The sequence below is a fragment of the Garra rufa genome, chromosome 18, assembly GCF_049309525.1.
Source record: "Garra rufa chromosome 18, GarRuf1.0, whole genome shotgun sequence".
In the NCBI taxonomy this organism is placed as follows: domain Eukaryota; kingdom Metazoa; phylum Chordata; class Actinopteri; order Cypriniformes; family Cyprinidae; genus Garra; species Garra rufa.
Genome location: NC_133378.1, coordinates 17,994,365 through 18,014,662, shown reverse-complemented (window position 1 = coordinate 18,014,662; position 20,298 = coordinate 17,994,365). Strand labels below are relative to the sequence as shown.

General features: G+C 37.0%; 1 protein-coding gene across 1 annotated transcript in view; it reads right to left on the bottom strand.

Moving 5' to 3' along the window:
- nol4lb (nucleolar protein 4-like b) overlaps nt 1-20,298 on the bottom strand; it is a 156,128-nt gene that overhangs the window by 48,434 nt on the left and 87,396 nt on the right. The window lies entirely within an intron of this gene.

Sequence of the window (20,298 nt, the reverse complement as noted above, 5' to 3'; positions counted from 1 at the left end):
TGTTGTTTGAACATTAATGTGTGTTGGCAGTTTGTGTACACAACCAACCTACAATGATAAAAATCCACCCAGTGGTATTTTTTTAATCTTTAAATGTAATATCCCCTTTTTAAAATCAGGTCATTCTCAGCTTCTTGTCGTTGTGACGAAACACAGTTGATTGACATGAGCGCTTTACCTTAGACCCGCCCTCACCGAACTAAAACAGTAAGACTCTAATCGCCATTGTTTCGACTCAGGCGCAGAGGAAGACTCTAATTGAGCGATTGAGGTGTTCTGTTGTTGGATGTAATAATGAACAAAGCAGTAGTCATTTACTACTGACATCTGAGCCGCTGAAGACACAGAGGACAACGTTACTTTTGCTTTTTTAAAAGAAAAAGCGTAGATCCCGATCTACATATGCATCTATGTTTGTGTGAATCATTCGTGATGCAGCTTCACACACAGCAGAAGTGAGTATAAGGGGTTTTTATGCATCTTTGCAAATGGCCTTTCTTTATAATGTGCTTGTTTGCAAGTTCACCGATAAACGTGGCTAAACGTGGCTAAATGTGGCTAAAGTAAACATTACAGCTCGTAATCCTTCAGCAGAGAGGGGCGGGGTGAGCAGAGCTCATTTGCATTTAAAGGGCCCATGCGATAAAATGAGTTGATTTTTTGCAGAGCTGATTTTGACAAGGTAAAAGGGTGTTTATTTTACACTTCTTTTGAGAATTTTTAACCAAAGTATGTTAGAGACTTTTCATTAAGACCCTAAAGAATCATATGAACTTGTGGAAAATGGGCATCCGATGACCCCTTTAAAGGGTACCCATTTCTCACAAGTTGGTTTCTTTAGGGTTATCATGAAATGTCTGCAAAATACTTTGGTATAAATCCTCAATGGCCGTGTGAAAGAACACCCTTTTTACTATGTCAGAAACAGCTCTGTTTACAGTGAGCCGTTTCAGTGCACGTCTCTTTAAATGATAATGAGCTACTGTTCGCTCTTATTTGTTTATTTGTGTATTCAGTGACGCATTACAATCAAAAATAAAACTAATCCACTGTGTCCTCAGTGATTCTGATGTCAGGAAAAAATGAAGGCTGTTATGTTCATTTTTACATCCAACTCCAAAACACCTGCATTGCTTACAAGACATTTTTGTCACTACAGCTGCTCAAGAATGGAGAAAACAGCAGACAGCATACAACTGGCTAAGGTAGTGGAAAATGGTAATACGGGACAGTCTATCAGCAGTTGTGGGTGGGGGGAAATCAAAATGGCTTGATAATTGAGACCGTTTAGGTTTTTTGGGGATGATAAAAAAATGTCAATGGATTTTTTTCATTATAGGGTGCTAAGACTTTTATATGCACACACTACGTAAAAGTGAATTTCGCATCCGATGCCGCCTTTAAGAATGATATCTGTGTGTGATGGGGATTAAACCAAGTCATAACCCTAAAACACAGACACAGACACACACGTTCCAACCGACCTCGTCTTCAAGGCTGCTTGGGAGATAAACTGTGGAGGAATCAGGACAGAGGGGAGAAAGGGAGGGGAACAGTGAAGGTGAAAATGAAAATGGCCTCACATTGTCAGGGACAGAAAAGTCTACAGAGCAATAAACAGAGAGCTGCTGTTTACAGAGACCTTGTGCTTTTACTGGACGGCTTTGTGTCTTCAGACAACGCTGCAAAGTGCATCTACTGTTAACCTCAAAAACAGGACAATTGGATACAGGCTATGCTGAGTTACGCGTTCTCAATGTTTTTCGAGGAGCAAATCAGCATATAGGAATAATTTCTTGAAGCTGAAGCGATGATAATGAAAATTCAGTTTAGAAGACTAACGCTGTTCCATTCAGCCGTGGTAAATTTAGTAGCAGTTTTATAATTAGTGCTAATACCATTAGGCAATTTAGTTTCTGAGGCTAAGCCCCCACTGTTGGTTTAAGAGGACAATCCCTGTGCGTCTACCGCTAGAGGAGACTAACAAAGACTTGCTATTGTAACTGCCATATCATTGATGACTAGCTTTAATGTAGTTAATTATGCTAGTACAGCAGCTTTAATTCAGGTAAGTACATCTATCTCAACATTAGCTTTGATCATCCAAGATCAGTGGAGACGTTCAAGATAGTCAAGTGTTTTTTCTTCTTTGCTCGGGGCAGGAGATGTCACAAATCGTTACAAATGAAACATTGCGGAAACCGCATGGCTGACGGTTTATCAGGTGCATCCGCTGATGCAAGTCTTCATTGAAAGATAAACTAGGGAGCTGTTAAAGTGGAAACATGAACTTATTTAATGAAAGGAATTTTAATTGGTAGCTCATGTTGAATATAAATGGCTCATGTCATTGATTGGATGAAATCTACAGGTGTCGCTGCACGTGTGTGTGTGTGTGTGTGTGTGTGTGTGTGTGTGGCTCGGTTGTGGGTCAGACACAAAATTGTAGGAAAGCATTATCTGATCTAATTTCCCTTCAGCACCACACAACGTCCAATCATCTCAGCGGGTAGGGGGCAGAATTACACACAAACCCACTTGCGCTAATGCGCGAGTCTCCCAGTGCTGAGAAAGAGGGTCTAAGATATCAGTACTTATGCAGCACTTCTTACGGAAAAAACAGGAAGTTCTCTGGCAAAGAGGAAAGGATCCTGATGATTGCTATTGACTGAAGCGTATCAGCGCACAGCGTATGTGGTGTAAGTTTACCTACAGACTACAGTTTAATCCTGTATGACTAATAGGTTTGCTGTTACAACAGATATATGACGAGGTATTACATCGGATGGTTATCTAAAAAAGGATTTCACCCGACATTAGTCGTTGTATGTTGCAGCCTCATGTCATTCCAAACCTGTAAGACCTTCATCTTCGGAAGACAAATTAAGATATTTTTGATGAAATCCGACAGCTTTCTGACCCTGCATAGACATCAACGTAACTACCAAGTTTGAGGCCCAGAAAGGTAGTAAGGACATCATTAAAACAGTCAATGTGACATTAGTATTTTTGAAGCTACGAGAATACTTTTTGTGGTTTTATGCATTCTGTACAATATGAGATCAGTCACCCTTGCTAAGAGTCCATGAGATTACTGATTGAACCGGATGAGGGTTAAAAGTGTAAAAGCCTTGGCGCAGGCCTCATTAACATTAATAAGAGGGTTTTCAGTAGCAGTGAAGAAGAGATACAGAGAGGCCGAGTAATAATGTACAGACCCATACGGCTGATCCTCCAGACCGGTTGGGATGGGAGTGGTGGGACTTACTTCTAACAACCCTTTCAACATCTGTGCTAAACTCACATCTGTTTGTGACCAACAGCTGGGTCACCGGGTGATCCCATGTTATCCCGCCTTTCCTCTATCCCTCAATCTCACATCTGTGCCTTTCACGACTCTTTCTAATGGGTCCTTCTCTAGAGCTACATCACACTGATATTAACAGAAAATGTGCCAAAGGTCAACACTGTTTTATTTTTAAGCTTATTTGCCTCTTAATACGGCCAGCTATTTTTCCAAAAGCCCACATATTAAAGGAAAAGTTCAGCCAAAAATGATAATACTGTCTCCCATGGAACACAAAATATGATTTATTGAAGAATTCCAATGGTGCTCTTTTTTTTTTTATAAAGGTGACTGGGGCTGTATCATTCTCAAAATATTGTGGCAAACATGTCCCTTGACCTTTCAGATGACAGGTCTTCACAAATCAGGAATTAGCATATAAAACAGTTTTTAAATAATATGGATTTTTCTTACTCTACATTGTGTAAATATTGTTAGTTGTTTGAATTTGATAAACCCTTTGTTCTCTTCCTCTTGTCCTCTTGTTCTTTTCTGAGGTAAAAAAAAAAAGACCAATTTCAATTTTTTCCCAATTTTGTATTATTGTGGCATTCACATGTATTCTGTTTTGACTATTATTAAGACTCATGAGCCCTTGGTCATTTTTGAGCATTTTCTTGAGTTAACCATTAGCTTAACCTATAACGAACATGCAAAATAGGCAAAAGAAAAGAAGTAATTTTATAAACTAGATGATTAAAGTTTGAGAACAAACTTTGAAGTTGGCTTGAGAAAGCCAAGTCTGAAAGTTTGAAGCAATTGTAAAAGCTTGAAGTTTGAAATTTTAGATAGATACACTACCAGTAAAAGATTTTTAATGTTTGCTCACCAAGCCTGCATTTATTTGATCCAAAGTACAATAAAAAATGTAAATGTTTTTACAATTTAAAATAACAGTTTTCTATTTGAATATACTTGTAAAAAATCTGGATTCTTTTCATGATTCTTTGATGAATATAATTCAAAGTTCAGCTTTTGTAACGTTATACACTACCATTCAAAAGCTTGAAGTCAGTATAATTTTTAAAATATTATTATTTTGAAAAATTATAGAATGAACACTTATTTTAGCGAGAATGCTTTAAAAATGATTAAAAGTGATGATTAAGACATTTATAATGTTACAAAACATTTCTATTTCAGATAAATGCTATTCTTCAGAACTTTCTATTCATCAAAGAAACCTGAAAAAATTCTACGTAGCTGTTTTCATCATAATAATAATAATCATAAATGTTTTTTGAGCAGCAAATCAGAATATTAGCTTTGAAATCACAGGAATACATTACATTTTAAAATACATTCAGATAGAAAATTCTGAATAGTAAAAATATTTCAAAATTGTACTGTTTTTGCTGTACTTTAATCAAATAAATGCAGGCTTGGTGAACAGAAGAGACTTCTTTAAAAAAAATAAAAAAATCTTGCTGTTCAAAAACTTTTGACTGGTAGTGTCGCTTAGTTATTGTTAGCATGATTTAGCACATTGCTAAAATGATTTAACATGTTGCTAGCATGTTTTAGCATGATCAACATGTTTTTAGGTTGACTAACATATTGTTACCATGTTGCTAGCATGATTAGCATGTTGCTAACGTGATAAGCATGTTGTCATCATGATGCTACCTTGTTTCTAGCATTATTAGCCTATAGCATGTTTATAGAACGATTTTCTCAAGCCAACTTAATTCTATACAATGCTTGACCCTTGATTTATCAATTTAAACAAATATCTAAAATAAAAAAGGTGAGAGAAACTACTAAGCTGGTTCTCATCTATATACAACTATACTATACTACTGAAACCCACAGATGATAGCTCAGAAAATTAATTATAGCTCTGTGAAAAAAAAAAGTTGTCACTGGTCTTACAACCCTTTCTTCATTTATTAAATAAAATAAAAAAATAAAATAAAGAAATTAGGATTTGAAATACATTTGGAATATGCATGAGTTGTGTCCCTTTTTTGTTTAAAAAGTGCTGTTTTGTCCTTTTCGGTCCTCGAAAGTTACACCACCCACAACGAAAAACAGCGCTGTGGACATTCTGCAATATTTATTCTTTAGTGTTCTATGGAAGAAAGAAAGTCAAACATGTTTGGAGCTACATGTGGGTGAGTAAATAATACCAGAATGTTCATTTTTGGGTGAACTGTTTCTTTAAGGCAAGGGTTACATTACTCATTCTCTCTTGAGGTCACACCCATGTTTGTCACCCATTCTCTGCAGAGTGCCAATCGAACCAAGGTCACTAGGTGCCATGAACACACCTGCTTTAAATTTAGAAGAGCAAACAGGCACGGCAGAGTGCCCCTTTTACAATAGTTTATCTTATCTCCTTCCTCCAATAGGGTGTTTTATTCACCCTCCAGTAAAAGCAGAAGGCGCTGATAGCACCGGGTCCAAATTTCAGGGGCGTTTTGGAGATTTATGGAGCAACCTTTACACGTCTTCTCTGAAATGCACCCTACCCTCTCCCCATAAAACAATCAGGGAGAGGTGCACAGCCCCTGCGAGAGGGTATTACACAAACACTCTTTCTTTCACATAGCCCTCACAATAAGGCTTGAAACGTGCTGGAACAGGCGGCTTGCGTTTTGTGCGTGGTGAAGTGCGCCTCTCTGATTGTTTCCAAGAGTCCACAGCGCACACAGAGACAACTCATTAAAAGTAAAGTAACCTTATGATCAGGAGTCTACGATTTAATTGCCCAGAGATAACGAACATGCACATGTGCTAAAATCACAGCAGGCTGTCGTTCCTGCAAACAAAACACATTGTTAGCCGTCGGTCATGGGCACAAACCTATAAGTGTAATAATTAATTCAAACCCTTGTTATTTGAGGGTGGCGTTGAGGGGTGGCAGTTAATAATTAAGCAACCTCTGGCCTTGGCTCAGTGGAAAGCGTCCTCTCTCTCAGCAAATGAGGCCTTCAGTAAAGCACCCCAACACACACACAGATGGCACACACAGGCCAAGACTGAAATACTAGCACACTGTCTACTGCAAACACCTCAGTATAATCTATGCAACGTAGTAAGTAAGCGGTTTTCTTCGTTAGATTCATTAGCCGCTGTAGGTAAATAACTAGAAGAATAACCAAGTGTAACAACTATTTACAAAGCAATGTGTGTTTATGATTATGATAATAAATTAAAATAATATAAAAACAAATACCAGTTTCCAACATAAAGTGTACAGGTAAAATAAATACCAAGGTCACGAAACTCTAGATGGCGCAGACTGATGGGTCGTTAATGCAAATTGATAATATTCACAGTGTTAAACTACTTTGCACAAGCTTATTGGTTCATGTTTGCAAACGCAGCCAATAAGCTTGCTCCTTTACATTTATGGCTGGTTAGCATTTAATAGCGCATTTTGCAGCACGCTTTCAGAGTTCCTCTGAAACCCTCCACCTCCCCAGCTCCACCTGTATAGATCTACTATGGGTTATTAGATATCCTATTTGTGCAGCAGCACTATGTCTTAAATACTCACAGCAGCATATCAGTGTATGTACTGTCAGTAGCAAGTTCCTGTACTTGCGTGCTTGTTTAGAATCACCTGTCGCATGGATTCACCAGGTTTTGTGAAGTTTTCCTTTAGGCTTTATAGGATTTTAGGTAAATTTGGACAGGCCCCTTTAATAAACAACCCCATTATAGCTTCCCAAAGGGTACATTTCAACATTTTTGATAATTATTGACCTAGAGAGTCCAGAGAATTGTACTGCAATTTTTTATTTTATTTTTTCAGATTGTGCAAAAAAAAAAAAAAAAATAGGACTAGTTTGCAAAAGTAGTTTTTTTTACATCTTCTCAATCATTTAACAATTTTAATGATTTGATTGATAACAGCGGTTCTAGAGGCAAAGTTGTCCAGAATGAATGAACACAGAATGAGTTTTTTCATATGATACAAATATTTCATGTATGTACAAAAACTATGCAATGTAGAATTGTTTATGCCTTTTGAAAAATGTGATATTGCCCCCCAGTGGGCCCCCAGATTTCTTTCAAATCCTCACAGACCTTTGGGGCTGTGAGTCAAACAGGTCCACTGAGTTTCGTTCCGATCAGCCTCCGTTTATCCAAAATCGCCCCCTATAGGGGACAGCCATTTTTAGTGGTTTTTTAAACTATATTGGACGTTCTCAAGTGCACTCATTCAATCCCACAATGCACCGCAAAACAAGTATACAACCAAGGTACACTCAATGGCTAGAGATAACCCATAATGCACTGTAAGAGTGCAAGATTCCTGTGTCTCACCAGAAGATGGCGACCGCAGCTGAATCATCCATCCATTCATTTTACAACATGCTCGTCTACGGTGTAATTCAGCGTAATACAAAACAGGTACAAATTTATAGAAAATTTGATTATTAAATAGTTTAACTAACTGCTCAAACTTCATTGGCCAATTGTGGCCATGTTTTTCTTTTTTGAGATAAGCAAATGTCCTTATAGAGACTTGTGGCACTTTGGACCAAGACTGTACACAGCGATTTTCACGTTGATAGGACGGCAAAGTTCGGCGAAGGACGGCGAAGATACTGAACATTTCGTTCAGGAGTTATAGGCATTTTACTAAAAGTGGCCCTGCCCCTTTCGAAGGTTTTGGCATCCATTTGTGACAGTGAGTCGAAAGGTTTTTTTGTTTTTTTTGATAATTACTGATATTCACTCTCTTGAGAATCTTCCTGCACTGGTTTGGTTCCAATCGGGTGAAAAACCCAGGACTAGGTTGCAAAAGTACGTTTTTCGAAAAATCTAAAATTTCACATGAAAATGACATAAGACACTTGAGTCTGCAACTGACAGTGTAGGAATTATGCATGATTTCGAACTTTTGATTGCTGTAGCGCCCCCATCAAGCCGATTGGGGCAAGCCTTGGTGACTTTGTTGGCAGTGTGAGTACTACCATTTAGGGCTGCACGATTAATCGCACGATGTTGTGAGGTGCGTTTAGTCAATGAAGCCAGTACTTTGATTAGTAGTAAATCTCCATCACGTGCGTTCATGTGGAGCGGCAATTCAAACACCCCGCCGTAAATCACTGACAAGCAATGCCAAATCGCGCACAAAATCGAATGCGATTTTGAGCGCGATTTGGCATTGCTTGTCAGTGATTTACGTCTCTGTGTATTACTTGCCGCTCCAGCTGAACGCACGTGATGGAGATTTACTACTAATCAAATTACCGGCTTCATTGACTAAACGCACCTCACAACATCGTGCGATTAATTGTGCAGCCCTACTACCATCCCTCCAAGTTTCATGTCTCTATGACTTACCGTTTGGTCTGCACAATCAGTTTTAAGTTGAAAATGCTGATCCTTGGCCATTCTAACAATTACAATAGGGTTTCAGCGCTATGTCCTTTAGTAAAATGTACAATAGTAGGTCAGTTAGTAATTCTACATTATAAATTCCCATACTCCATACAGTATACATACTACTGGTATGAGTAAGTACTGGTAGTGTGCAATTCCAACACAGTCTTGACACAAGTCCCGGGGGGACATTTATACTCTTTTAAGAGTATATATTTACCTTGACAGAAAAGGGAGGGATCTTCTGGACATTTTCAGATTCCCTTCATCTTTTTATCTTCAAATGCATCTTTATCAGCCACTACCCCCATGTGCAGTCATTATAGGAGAGGGGGATGCCTGATCATGTGCGTAAAAGGGGGGGAGGAGAACACTGGTCCGTTCTTCGTGCTCCCTTTCTTTCATATGTTTCATCTGAAGAGGCCTTCAGATTTTATCAGCCCTATTTCTCCCCTTCGTGCCTTGCTATCTTGCTCCGGGTCCTCCAGATTAACTCTGCAAACATACTCATAATCAAATAGAACACACACTGGGAAATGTCATATGTTAATGGCCTTGCATTTTTAATAACATTTCCATTAGGTGATCATGTGATTATCGCCCTTGGTCTCTCCCACACAGTCTCTTTATTGCCTTGGAGGCTCATGTTGGGGGGACACAGTCATCTTTTCAATCCTCAGAAGTCGACGAGGACGACCGTCTGTTTCAAATGACTTCTCGTCTGCCTATCTATATACATGGTATGTCGAAAGACTGACAGGCTGGTTTAATGGAAATAGCTGCACTCTTCAGTATGGGTGGGATATCTGTCCATAGCCGCCCGGATTGGACGCTTGAATCAGATAGGAATCGGCGACCTGCTGAAACCAGAGAATGACCTGACAGCATTAATGAACCTCTCCTCTCCTGCCTGTCATTCAAACGCAGCCGCATACTGCCGTCAACCTGGCTGACAGACACAACGCAGCTTTATTATAGTTTCAGGAGGTCATGCTATGATTGTGTGAATGTTACCTTGTGATAGCCATGTTGACTGTAAAAATGAATTTCTTCTTTCAGACGAATACAATCGGAGTTATATTAAAAAATGTCTCCTCCCAGCTTTATAATGGCAGTGAATGGCTGTTGAGATTTTGAAACCTAAAAAAAGTTTGAAATAAGGATATTTTTCTTACGCAAACACATCGATTTGCTTCGGAAGGCATTTATTAACTCCCTGGAGCTGTGTGGAACACTTTTTATGATGGATGGATGCACTTTTTTGAACTTCTAAATCTCAACACCCGTTCACTGCCATTATAAAGCTTGGTAAAGTCAGGACATTTTTTAATATAACTCAGATTGTCTCTGTCTGAATAAAGAAAGTCATATACAGCTAGGATAATTTGAGGGCAAGTAAATCATGGGGTAATTTTCATTTTTGGGTGAATTAACCCTTTAATATTTTCAGAATTGTTGTTATAGTTAACTAAGACTAAAACTATTAAACAATTACAGTAACTTAAAATATAAATATTAGAAGTTTAGGTTTAAGCACAACAAAAAAGTACTAAAAAGACTTAAAACTAAACAGAATAAAAGCTGAAAATATAAAAGAAATGATTGTTCAAAATATAGTAGTAGTACATAAATAATACTAAAATAACAGTTTTAAACTAGTGACTATCAAGCAACAATTTTTGTTAAAATATTTTTTTCTTACAGATTTTTTTACATTTTTAAAAATGTATACAGGTCAAAGATGTTAGGACATGTCCACGTCAAAAGAAATTACATACAAAAGTGATTTTATGTCCATAGAAAGCACATTAAATGTAAGGTTTCAAATAAGTTTTTGGAAAATAAAATGTCAAAATTTGGTTGAAATAATGTCGTCATTCAGCGTAACACAATATTTACGTAAGAAATGTAAACAACGTGCTTATTCTGACTTGAACATATTAAAAAAAATATATAAAATAATAATGAAGCATATTCAATTTTAAGGCGTTTTAAATGAGTAAAAATTCTTACTAACAAGTGGGCAAAACCTAGGATAGTAGCAAATAAAAAAATGTAGAATTATAACTAATTCGTATTTGGAGTGAAAGTAATTTATATTCTAATGTGTCATGAATTGATTTTTGAATTGATTAAATATGCTTGTTACACTGAATGACATTTAGGGAAAAATGTATGATATTTATTTTTTGCTCAGAAAAGCAAAAATGCAATTAAATTAAACTGAAAAATTGTAAATATTTTTGGGAAAAACAGCAACAATTTAAAGCAGTATTACACTTATTGTTTTAATGCTTAAACCCTTTTTTGTCTTTGACCCATACATAAGTTTGTAAAAAATAAATTAAAACTTTCTCTAAATAAAAGAAAAAAGTTGTTCATGTTAAAGCTGGTTTTGTTGGTTTCAAATCTAAAGCTTTTTATTAAAGAACTTTTATAAAGGTACTTTTTAAAACTCCCACTGAGGGAATGAATGGCAAAAATCCTTCCAGACCCAAGGCTGCTGAAAATGGGCAGTCTCTGTTGCGCTCTATAGAAAAGAGCTCTTTGGAAATTTAGTCCCACATGCACATAATCACCGTCGCCTCTCACAAAGCAACTAGACGTCCATAACACTTATTTCTGTGAAGCTTCCACTGTCATGTTTCAGCCTGCTGCTTGTCTGAGTCACACACAGTGCGCTGTAAGGCTGTTTTCACACTCGATTGGACTGCTTGGTCCAAACCTAAGAGCAATTCCACCCCCTCACCCAGCTAGTCTCTTTTCAGATTGTCCTTTTGGGTCTGAACCGCAGAACCGACCGAACACAAAGGACTCTGAGTGAGGGAGTGGCAACTCTGATGGAGGGCTTCAGATTTCCAGAGTTTCCTGCTGGAAAACATGGATCAACTACTTGTTCTGCTTTTGATGACCGTACCTGCTGCTGCTGAGGTTGTTGTTGGGCATCTTTGAACTGTCTGTCTGTAAACACTAAGACAGTTCAGAGCAGATCACAGACGTCTGCTGTCTGAAGGACGGGAAGAGAGATACTATGAACACAGAGAGCACTGGTGTGAAAAGAAGAGACGAGGAGAGGAGAGGAGGTGACAGGAGCTGTGATGATGAAGGGAGGTTAGTCTAAAAGAGAAGAGGTAAAGAGAGGGGCGATACAGCATTTAACTCTGACAGATCTGCCGATGTGTGTGTATTGTATGTGTGAGAGCGCGTGTCTGATGTTCTACATCTTCTGTTGACACGCATTCCAGTGCAGCCACAAACACACAAACATTTACTCCGCAACCAACATGGCAACTTTTTGGTAAAAAAATTTCCTGATCATTTACTCACCCCATGCCATCCAAGAGGTTCATGCTTTCTTTCTTCATTCATATGGAAATTACGTTTTTTGAGTAAAACATTTCAGGATTTGTCTCCATATAATGGACTTCTATGGTGCCCCCGAGTTTGAAGACAATTTATATACTTTTTAACCTCAAATGCTCATCTTGTCTAGCTCGGCAAGACAAGCGTTTAAGATTAAAAAGTATATAAGTTGTAAATAGAAAGTAACCGATTGTTTCGCTAGATATGACCCTTCTTCCTCGGCTGGGATCATTTAGAGCAATTTAAAGCTGCATTTTGAAAGTTCAAACTCGGAGGCACCATAGAAGTCCATTATATGGAGAGAAATCCTGAAATGTTTTCTTCAAAAAACACCATTTCTATACGACTGAAGAAAGTAAGACATGAACATCTTGGATGACAAGGGGGTGAGTACATTATCTGTAAATTTTTGTTCTGAAAGTGAACTACTTCTTTAAGTCGAAAAGAAATGAAGGTTTTGTGGAAAACCTTCCAGGATTTTCCCCAATATTGTGGACTTCAGTGCAGCTTTAAAGGGCTCTACACGAACCCAGCTGAGGAATATAGGTCTTATCTAACGAAACGATAGGTCATTTTCTAAAAAAATCTAAATGTATATACTTTTTAACTAAAAAAGCTTGTCTTGCACTAGCTCTGCGAAGCACGTCTACGACTTACGTAATCACGGAGGAAAGGTCAGGTACAGTTAGTTCTTCGTCTGTGTACTCTGGTTCAAAAAGGTAGGGTAGGGCGAAAAAAAACTAAATCTCATTTTCTTCTCCAACTTCAAAATAGTCTGACATTGTTGTTTTACCTTTTTTTTGAAAAGGGCATTTGATTTTCTTTGCACATTCACTTTGTAAACACTGGTTTGGTACTTCCGCCTACGTCACGCGTGACCTTTCCAATTTAATTAAGTAATGTGTGAAGTCGAGCTAGTGCGAGATGAGCATTTGTGATTAAAAAGTATAGAAATTTTTATTTAGAAAATGACAGATCAGCTGGGCTCGTGTTGAAGCTGTATTGAAACTGCAATTTGCACCTTCAACCCATTGATCACCATTGACGTGCACTATATGGAGAAAAATTCTGGAATGTTTTCTTCACAAATCTTTATTTCCACAAACTATTTTTGATCCAACAAATATACACATAGACAAATTGGTCAAATGATGGAAATAGTTGTGTTCAAAGCTGATAGCGTCAACATGGCCCACTGAGTGCTGGTTAAGTGTTGGCTACAAGTGCAATATTGTGATATCCATGTCTAAAAGCCCCCAGGATAATCACACCTTTTGCTGAGCATTAAATAAAAGTAGGAGCTTTACACGCTTATCTAATTATTTATTTTTACACTTGACCTCTATCACTAGCCTCCAGAGGGAAAGCCGTCAAAGTCACACTGTCATTTTCACATGGCCTACTTTCCCTGCCTCACACACTCGGCACAGGCTCTGGGGCTGCGGTTGCGTTTGTCCTTTGGGTTACTTTGCCACCGGGGCTGAAACAAATCCACCCATGTAATGACAAAGGTCATTTAAATCCATCGGAGCTCTAATAGCAGGTCTGAATCACTCAAGCTTTAGCTCTCCTGAGCTTCAGCTTATGACCAGATCCTCTGATGACATCCAAGAAACCTGTCACTACAGGCAAAGATGCACTATGACCTGATTATGCATTAAAACACACAAAAAAAATTAATTGATGTACAAATTACGAATGTGTATTTTTCATTTTTGACACTTTTTAGTAAATGAGTGAGTATATTAAAGGGATAGTTCAACCATTCTCTCATTAATTATTTACCCTCTTGTTGATCCAAACCCATAAGACCGTTCATCTTCAAAACACAAATTAAGATACTTTTTAATAAAACCGAAAGATTTCTGGCCCTGCATAGACATCAACGCAACTGACACATTCAAGGCCCAGAAAGGTAGTAAGGACTTCAAAAAATTGTTCCATGTGACATCAGTGGTTCAACCTTAAATTCACGTAGCTACAAGAATACTTCTTGTGTGCAAAGAAAACAAAATAACGACTTTATTCAACAATTTCTTCTCTTCCGTTTCAGTCTTCAGCACGCGTTCACGAGAGTATGACAGTGGTATTTTTGCTTTCTTTGCACACAAAAATTATTCTCATAGATTCATAAAATTAAAGTTAAACCACTGATGTCACATGGACTATTTTATCGATGTTCTTACTACCTTTCTGGGCCTTTAACATTTTAGTTGTGTTGCTGTCTATGCAGGGTCAGAAAGCTCTCAGATTTCATTAAAAATACCTTACTTTGTGTTTTGAAGATGAACGAAGGTCTTATTATAAGGTCTTTATTATGTTGCAGCCTTATGTTGAACAGTTTTAAATTGCTTTTGTTTCCCCCACATCAATCTACAATTCATACACCATAATGACAAAGAAAAAACAGAACTGTCACAACTTCATTAATTTATTTAAAATATAAAAAAAAAAAACTAAAACAAGTACACTGCATAAGTATTCATACTCAGTACTTAGTTGAAGCACCTTTATAGCCTCAAGTCTTTTAGGATATAAGGGAACGAGATAAGGGTATGAATACTTATGCAATGTAATCAAGTTTTTAATTTTTTAGTAAATTTGCAAAGATGTTAAAAACAAGTTTTTTTTTGCTTTGTCATTATTGTGTTTGGAGTGTAGACTGATGTAGAAAAATGTAATGGATGGATGGATGGATGGATGGATGGATGGATGGATGGATGGATGGATGGATGGATGGATGGATGGATGGATGGATGGATGGATGGATGGATGGATGGATGGATGGATGGATGGATGGATGGATGGATGGATGGATGGATGGATGGATGGATGGATGGATGGATACAATTTAAATAAATTTAAAATACAAGTTAAATTGAACTGCAATTGCATTTCCCACAGGTGCATTTGCACTAACCAAGAGGCTTTAGCTCTGACTAATAATGCCTTTTTAATGCACACTAGCTAGGTAAGGATATGAATCACTTGTTCACATTTATTAAATACTAGTAAAGGCATACAATTCACTGCTGCAGGGCTCTAACGCAGTAGTAAAGTGCAGGTATAATGCAGTGGCTCGGCTTTATTATGCACCACAGCAGGGATCTGATGAACCTTCCCAGGCCAATCACAGGGTGCAGTGATGTACAGGGGTAGTGTGTTGCTTTGGGGCAGACTGTGACCTTGACAGCATCTGTTCGGAAAACATGGCTCCACTGCTCTGTGCTCCATTATCTCAAGCAGCATGTTTAGCACTACATGTGTGTTTGTCCCTCATACTGAGGTGTTAAGTAAATTCTCTCTATCCTGCAGTTCCTAATGTACACCTCAACCACCCCCCCCCCCTCCCCGCAACTATCTTCTCTTTCTCTCTTTTTCCTCTCTGGTCTCGGGCTCTTGCACTGTGAGGTCACGGTGTCAAGGCCACGGTCACAGTGTCAAGACTGACACTTCATATCACACACAACCCAAACGTGAAACACCTATACACACACTCACACAAGTTATACCAGCAGATTATGGCATTTTCTGTATGAACATCCTGAGGAAAGTCTTCTTTCAGCCACTAGACTAACATCTGAATGTAAAATGGAAAAATTTCACTTTACCACCAAGTTGGGTTGAGTTTAACAGCAAGAGTAGTTGTGCATTTAGGCACTGATTAACTTTTACAAGAGGTCAAATGGGTACAAGGAAAAAATAGAGACGACTACACCTAGAAGAAACTTCCTGCAAATACATAAGATCACATTTGACCGTGTCTCCTCATGTTCAGGCAATCTGAAATCACTTTGAAGTGACGAAGGTTGTTCTTTGTGGCCGAACATTTCACTTTCAAGAGCAACTCTAATCAGTCAGAGTGAGCTGTCTTGATTACCTGACCTCCCTTTTTTTTTTTTCCTTTATCTCTTTTTCCATCTCCCTTCGTCCATCATCATCATCATCATCATCATCATCGTCTCTATACATTCTTGTCAGAGTCCTGCTGATAGAGGGGTTCAGGGGGTCTTTCTCAGCTGATGGCCCTCAGAGAGTGCTGTGCCCACGCATGGCCTAAACTTTTACATTTATGCAGTTTGTGAACTCATTTATCCAAAGCAGCTTACATTGCATTCAAATTATACTTTTTAGAACTAAATTAGCTACAGTTTGAAATTATGGAGATCCTTAAAAGTTTGTGCCAAGGCTGTTGCAAGAAGCTATACAGTATTCTACAGTCTTATACAATCTACTTATAAAATGCTCCTTCTAAATTGCTGTTTTTATAAATGATTGCTGCTGCAAAGCAAGAACAGGAACTTGCTACTGCCAATACATATGGTGATACGCTGCTGTAAGTATTTAGGAAATACTGCTGCTGCACAAGCAGCATATATAATAACCCATAGGAGATCTATACAGGTGGAGCTGGGGAGGTGGAGGGTTTCAGAGGAGTTCTAAAAAGCACTCTGCGAAATGCTCTAGTGAATGCTAACCAGCCACTTAAGAGTAAAGAAGCAAGCTCATTGCCAGATATGCAACATCAATCAACAGCACCAGTTTGCATTAATGACCAGAGTTGCGCCATCCAGACTTTCATGACAGAACTTGGCATTTAATTGAATTATTTTAAAACATTATAAATTCTATCATCATGTATTTTCGTTCTCCTCACTCCACAACAATTCATTTAATTGAATGGCATTCAGAACAGAACAGGAATTAAAAAAACAATTATAGTGGCATTTGTTATAAACAACATTTATTACAAACACCAAGCCTAAACTAATTTATTTAAAATGAAACTGAACAATGTGTTGGAAAAGTGCTATACAAATAAACCTTGGCTATTGTAAAAAGTTATTGAATAATTTTATCTATTATATTTCATCCAAAAAGTGAAATTCCATCATGTTGTTCCAAACCTGATGACCTTCATTCTTCTGCAGATCACAAAAGAAGATATTGTGAAAAATAACCATACAATAAAAGTCAACTGGACAAAAATATTCTTCAATATATATATTTTTTTTTTTTTTGTGTTCCAAAGAAAAAAATGAAGTCATACAGGTTTGGAACGACATGAGGGTAAATAATGAGTAGGTCTGTTACTAACAATTATTTTTGACGATTAATTGAGTAATCATATTATTTTAATTAATCTTTTGTAGTAATAAAAATAGACATAAGTAAACAATAGTCTTTAAAATGACTTAAAATACACATATAATAGCAATGAAGCAATAATAATATGTTCAAATAAAGTATCAGAAGCAAGTAATGATATGGTTTTACTAAACAAAACTGTGAAAATACATGACATACTATAAACAACAAAGTTAACGTACATTACACATTATAACAAATGCCTGCAGAGGGTATTAACACCCTGATGATTGTTTTTACAATGTTTGGCTATTCTTTAGGACAGAAATGTTACAGCCACTGACGTTTCTTGAAACGTGTGAACTCAAAGAGAGGGTTTAAACTTTTATTTTAAAATCGTGAAGAACAGTTAGTATATTAAGAAAAATACTGATGTATTCTCCTGTTTCTGGGTATAGTTATAAATTATTTACCTTTACAAATTTGATTAAAATTGGCTTTACTCGAAGTGTAGTAACATCTACAAGCAATATGAATGCTCCTGAGCTAAATTTCAACTGTCCCAGATAAGAGTGTGAATACTTATGCAATGGAATCATTTCAGTTTTTTTTTTTTTAATAAATTTGCAAAGATGTTAAAAACCTGTTTTTTGCTTTGCCATTATGGTGTATGGACTGTAGATTGATGTGGAGAAAAGTAATTTAAGCAGTTTAACATAAGGTAGCAGTATGAAAAACTTAAATGAAAATGTGAACAAAATGATTTACCTTACAAATCTGATAAAATGGCGCACGTTGCATTCCCAGATGAATGTTATAATAAACCCAAATGCTCCACACATGTAAATGATAAAAGTTAATGCGCACCAGCATTTACTTTAATTGAATTGGAGCATTTGTAAATTCACAACAGCATTATGCTTATTTATGATTTTTAAATGGGTTTAATATATCATGCAGCCTTGGAAAGCCATCTAATAATGCGTTTCATGGTTTCTTGTCCGAGGAATGCGCTACTTCTGGTATTTTGCCGGTCACTCAACAAAAAATATTTTTAAAAATAGAGTATTTGAACTGAATCGAGGAATCATGACAGCCCTATGTATGAGTAACTGATGACAATTTTCATTTTTGGGTGAACTATCCCTTTAAGAACAACAGTATAATTCTACTACAAAAACAGGGTGTGTCAAATCCTGTTTCAAACCAATGTATTTCTGATAAGCTTTCATTGATCCACAGACTTCACTTGTCATGGCTGAAAGAGCTAGAAAAGGTGGGTGCTGGGATAATAGTCACTATGGGACACGAGTTTGTGATTCAGTAGCTTATTATTTTTACCGAGTGTTTGCATCTGTGGGTGTGTGTCTCCATATCTGTATGCAGCCTATATATTAGAAGCATCTGAAAAGAAACCTGTATGTATATATGTTTTTCAAAAGCAGCTTTCAGCATTGAAGATTTCAGATTGCCTTCAATGCAGAAAGATTACAGCTACACTTCTAGCATAGATGAAGAGAGAGGGAGGAAGGGAAAGAACACTCTCCGCTTTCTCATCATTATCTAAATGCAGAGCTCTCTGGGTCGCTAATGTCACCCACAGACAGAGAAGCTGCTAGAGAAAGCAGCGAGGAACTACGGACTTTAAAGTCCTGGAGAAGCTTCCTCTGACCTCCCAGCAGCTCATTCAGAAATGTAAAGTCTTAATTTATTCAGGCTCAATTGCAACTGAAGCTTTTGTGCTTCAAACGAAGCAAATGCCTCTTATAGAAATTCATGTCTCACACAACTTTTCTGAAGTCATACGATAACTCTAGGTGAGAAACAGACCAAATTGAGTCGAATTGACTCTGTGATCAGTCTGATTTATACATTAATCATCCAGAATGGTTTTGTGAAGCAAATTAACTGATATGTTGAAAAGATCTGATTTAAAAGAAAAAATCTTCATAAATCTAACAGAGATCGCTACTTCTCTCATGAATGTGTTATTTTCAGTCAATAATAAAGGTCCTGTCCCCTTTTAACAAAGACCAGCACAGTCTCCAGAATACCTATTGTGTTTTCCATGGAAGAGAATACAGGTTTGAAATTATATGAATGTGAGTAAATGATGATTATTAAACAATTTTATTATTTATTTAGCTGTAACTATTTATTTAGAATTAATGCTTTCCTTTAACCATCCAAAAACAGATCCACACCACTCTACATCTTTAGAGCTCTCTTTCCATCGCTCTTTTCCTCCTTATCTCATCTTCATCTGTCTATAAATTTTTCTCTTTGTCCAGATCCTTCTCTTTCCTTGAAAGCAGCAGGGAGGAGGCCACTCGATCACAATCGATAGCTACATCTCTTCTCGCTTCATTCTGCCCATTCCACTGCTCTCAAACAACGTGTGTGTAAAAGAACATGCTTCATCTACTCACACACACTCAACACCACTGCCATCAGTATTTTGCCTTATTTTCATCCTTATCTCTATGAAAATATTTTGTGTATATGAAATATACATGTTATTATTTTTCATTTTGAATTTTCTTTCAACAACTTGGGATCAGTATGATTTTTTTGATCAGTATGAAAGAAATGAACTCAGAAGGGATGCATTAAATTTGATCAAAAGTGACAGTGAAGACTTTTATATTGTTAAAAAAAGATTTCTATTTTAGTTCTTTTAAACTTTCTATTCATAAAAGGTTCATTAAAAAGCATCACGCTTTCCACAAAAATATTAAGCAGCACAACTGTTTTTAACATTGGTAATACAACGTTTTAATGCTCCAAATCAGCATATTAGAATGATTTCGGAAGGATCACGTTACATTGAAACTGAGAATTGCGTGACAAACTCGAAATTCTGAAAAAAAGTCAGAATTGTGAGTTTATATCTTGCAATTATGACTTTATTTCTCAGAATTGCAGGTTTTTATCTCATAATTCTGACCTAAATTCTCAGAATTGCGACTTAATTTCTCAGAATTGCGAGTTTGTATCTCAGAATTGTGAGATATAAAATCGCAATTCTCACTTTTTTCCTCAGAATTGCTTGATAAAGTCAGAATTGTGTGATATAAACTTATAATTCTCAGAAAAAGTCAGAATTGTGAGTTTATATCTCAGAATCGCAAGTTTTTATTTCACAAATCTGACTTCATTTC